Raw genomic sequence first — 4,780 nt, forward strand, 5'->3', positions numbered from 1 at the left:
GCAATGGGGACCAAGGGGTGGACCAAATTTCGCTTCTACTTTGTGCGGTATAAACAAATGGGGTCAACTGGTTTGTTTATGGCTTTATTCTGTGGTCACGTGTAATTGACAACTCACGTCGTGAATTCGTAAAGATTCACATCGTGAATGTCATCTGGACTAAAATTGGGCCATACACTCAAGGATTGATCTTGGGCCTCTTAGTCTAATGGGCTAAACTATATCATTGAGTATTTATCCGGTCCATTCATGATTCACGTCGTGAATATCTAAACTTCATGTCGTGAATAAAGTCTGGAAGAGAAAATTTATACTAATTCAATTTTGACTTTAAACTAAATTTTCAATTATTACTACTTCCATTTTAGGGTTCTTACATTCAATGTTCACTAAATCATTAGGTAGACAAGTTCATGAAGTTAATGGTCACTAAGCTACACAGAACATGTAATCAAGCAAATAGAGAAACAACCACAAGCATGCTAGGTAACTACAAATCAAAAACAAGCAATTTACCAACTAAATAAATCCATAAAAATTAAGCTATTCATAAGTTAGAAGCTTCATCTAGCCAAACAAGAATAGCTAGATTCAGCTGCTCATAATATGTCACACCCCAAAACCGGAACGGCGGAAACGTTCTGGGGTGGATGACGTCATGTCAAGTATCACAACACATGCATATAGTAATCGAAGTACAACAAAACATTGCATTAATAGTAATAATTTTTACATGGTTACATTACAATACATCAAAGTAATACAGACAAATATAATAAGTACAACAAGGTAATAAGCTATCTTCGTCAACTGCTCTTGAGATGTACCTGTCTAATGCTAACCTGAGAATACAAGTTATTTGAAAAGCGAGTATCAGCATTTTTACAAATGCTGGTGAGTTCATAAGCATTTAGTGACATTTTCATTCAAATAACTTTAATGAAAGTAGTAGTTTAAGAGATTTAAGTGTATTAGAGTCCTTTCCAGAAAATCCTATATTTTCTTTAATAATAGCAGCCTTCTACCAAGACTGGTCGGTGATGTGTGGTAAAAAGTAGTTTTCCCTAAGTTGCTATCATTATCAAAATACTGAATTTGATTATTGAGGAAAGCAAACGACATCAGGGAAGATCATATGCCTCAGCAGTGAGGACTGCTGACTAAGGCAAGGAACCATAGACTCCAGGAAAGTATCAAACGAACGACACGCCTGGTTCAGTCTAACAAGTGGAGACACAGACCCCATAAGGTACCAAATGAAAAGTACAACTAGTAAGGTCTAAAACAGTGAATACAAACCGCAGACAATATCAAATGAAAGTTACGTCTAGCGTGGTCTAAAACAGTGAACACAGTGAATACAATGGATTCTGTGAATACAGTGGAGACAGACCCCAGACAGCATCAAATGAAAGATACATCTTGTAAGGTCAAAACAGTGTGACTCTGAAAATGAGTTACCAGCATACAGTGTAAATTGCTGGCGAAATATCGTTACCTCAAAGCCAATGAATTATAAGGTAACCCGGGATACTCGTAACCATACTGACTAGAGTACCAGACGCCCTACAAGCGTCTAAAATGTGACATTTGTCACCCGTTGGCTTGGTAGGCCGAGACTGTAGCTAACAGTCTGGGTGCGGGGTTGTCAATCCCGTATAGATCTATATACACAATGTCCGCTCTCCCTACAGGAGACTCTGGTTACCAACTAGACGACGGAGAAGGCCGTGTCCTGAAGATGCATCCCAAATAGTGGGTTTCTAATGGAAGTGCTGAACTAGAGGTAGAGACTTCTCAATAGTGGGTTTCTAATGTAAGTGTAGACTAGAGGTAGAGACTCTTAACTGAATTGACTGAAGTAACCTGTATGCCTAAGCTTGTATACATAGTATATAACTAATGAATCAAATGACTTTCGGATGGACATTCGATCCCACCAGACCACATCTCAACGAAGAAAAGGAAATAGGGCGGACAAGCCTTCCTAAGTCCTTCAATTATTATTTATATGCCTCTATACAAGCACCGACATACATCTAACTACGCTTGAGTGTGTACCAAGTAGAAGTGATTCTTGTGAAGTAGGAGTGTCTAACAAGTGAAGTAGGTGTGTCTAACAAGTGAAGTAGGAGTGGTCGCAAGTGAAGTATAAGTGTCGAATAAGTATAAGCGTATCGCGAAGTAGAGACGACAACAAGTGAAGTAAGAGCATATCGAGTATAAGTGAAGTAGAGTCGATCTCAAGTATAAGCGAAGTAGAATCGTATCACTAGGTAACAGTGTGAATAAGTATAAGCGTCATCAGGTATAAGTGACTTCAGGTATAAGTGAAAGTGTTACAGAGTAGGAGTATAAAATAAGTATAAGCGAAGCAGCAGTAGTTAACAAGTAAAGTATACGTCGAAAAGGGAATCTTTGATGAAAAACCTTTATACTCGGGAAAATCACAATTTGTATTCTCTTGTAAAAACATGTTTGAAAGCCTTTGGAAATCCTTCATAAACCAATTTAAAGTGAATTTAGATAAAACAGTACAAGTAAGAGTTTTGAATTAAATGAAAATCTTTTAGAAAACCATTATAGTGTCCTACTCAGTAAAACAGTGTACAGTATCGTAAAATCTTGTGCATGCGGGTTATCAATCACATGTGATTGATATGATAACTAACATGTTTAACTTGTATTCCCCCCTATAAAACGTATAAAAACATTTAAAAGGTTCATTCAGGGGTATGAACTCACCTGGTGTAAGTAGGTCCTTTGGGCGTTCGGTGTCACGCAAGGACTCGAACACACACAATGACCTATTTAACATATGATAACATATGTTCACATACAATTAGCATATATAATACTAATTAAACACATATACGCGCTCACAGGAGTGGAAAACACTTTGGCTAAGTGTTTGGGTGTCCCGGGTAGCGTTTAAGGGTGTGTATGGCTAAGGAATGGAGTTTATTTTCCAAGAATAAACCCTTATCAACTAGTTTACTACCCAGGGACATCTCATCATGAGTTGACGGCCGTAAACTCATGGTGATGGGTTCTAGGGTGTTTAAGGCTTCTAGCTTGCTCATGGAATTATTCTAAGTACTTTTTGTTGGGGTTTGAGCAATCTAACACTTCCTAAGTGTGCATGCAACCCTAATAAACCTTGGATCTATGTTTGTCTAAATACATGCAAAATAATAATTTTCCAAGGTTCATAACCTATCTAACATGGCATGAGGTACTTTTAAACATAAAAGAATTAGATGAGATTACATACCTTTTGATGATGAGTTCAATTCCTAAGGAGTTTGAGGGCCAAGCACCAATAGTGTGAATGCCTCAAATGGAATCACAAAACACCACAAACTCTTGGAAAACTTTGAGAGAGTATACACACTTGTATTTTCGGCCACACACAAGCACACACATACTAGTTCACTAGTTACCCCTTTTTGGGGGCCATTTCATGCAACATAAGCATGCTTATATAGTGTACATGATTAGGGTGAAACCCTAATAACCCATGTCTTTTCCTTTCTAAGGATCCATGGGTTAAAAGCTCCATGGATCATCCATGGACTTCCATATAAGCCTAGCCCATTAACAAATGAGTGTTAGCCTACACCATATAAAACCAATAGCCCACAATCTAATTAGTCTTTCTTTTAATCTCTAAATTAATTCATAATTAATTTAAGACTAAGACTAATTAAATAACATAACCTCATATTAATATATTATAACTTATAATATATTAATAAACATATGTGTATAACTCTCATAAAATTATCCATAAATAGTTTGGATGAGATGCAACCCAAATGGACCATGCCGAGTCGGGTCAAGTATGTACCAAATAAGTTATGGACTTAGACACCTTATCCAACAGACTCCCACTTGGATAAGTCTAATAACTATATTTGCGTATGTTACTTCAGGAACCAACCAGTAATCGCAGCTCTCGAAAACTCCGTTGAACTATGAAGCGCCATTTTAGATAAGTGATCATTTAATCCTCTGTTCTCATGATATCAGCCGGACAAATACATGGAACAACGTCGTACTTATTGTCCAGCAGTTTGGTTCCCGATTTCCGATTTGTTTGACAAAGAACTTAATCGAACACATCAATTTAGTTCTGACCGGCCGGTACATAGGTCACAACAAAATCATCAAGGGGCCCAGATATCGCTTCTATTTCTAGAAGGAACAGATAAACTTCGACTCATATGCTTATTCTACTACTTGTTGAATTGTACACAAAGGCACGTTTTATAACATCAAGTTACTGATGCGTTTATGTGCAATCAATGCACAACCAACTCATAGGTAACAACTCATATCTTTAGGTTTGAAGATTTATATGATATTACCGTCTCACGATCACTCGAGATAAATTCCACGAAGTGATACAAGTGAGCGTGGGTTTAATCCAATACTCATAACTTATGAGCACTCATGAATGTTGTAGCAACCATTGCTATGACTAAACCCATTTAGCCATCTACAAACTCGATTCATGACAGTCTTGATTCATACCTACTTCCAACATATGAATGACTGTGGAGTGTTTAAATAACTTAGTCATTCGGAAAGAATAACCTAGCTATTTTGGAAGTCAAAACATGCAAAGTGAAACACAATAATAATCGAATCCAATATGGTCTCAGAACCCTTTTGAATATAAATAGAACCACCTTTTATTTATCACCATATTGATTACACATTATTCATTGTATAATGTTTCAAACAATCAACTTAAGACTTGAATAAAACAACAGTC

This window comes from Lactuca serriola, chromosome 4 (assembly GCF_051521515.1).
Source record: "Lactuca serriola cultivar US96UC23 chromosome 4, Lser_US96UC23_V15, whole genome shotgun sequence".
Taxonomy (NCBI): Eukaryota; Viridiplantae; Streptophyta; class Magnoliopsida; order Asterales; family Asteraceae; genus Lactuca; species Lactuca serriola.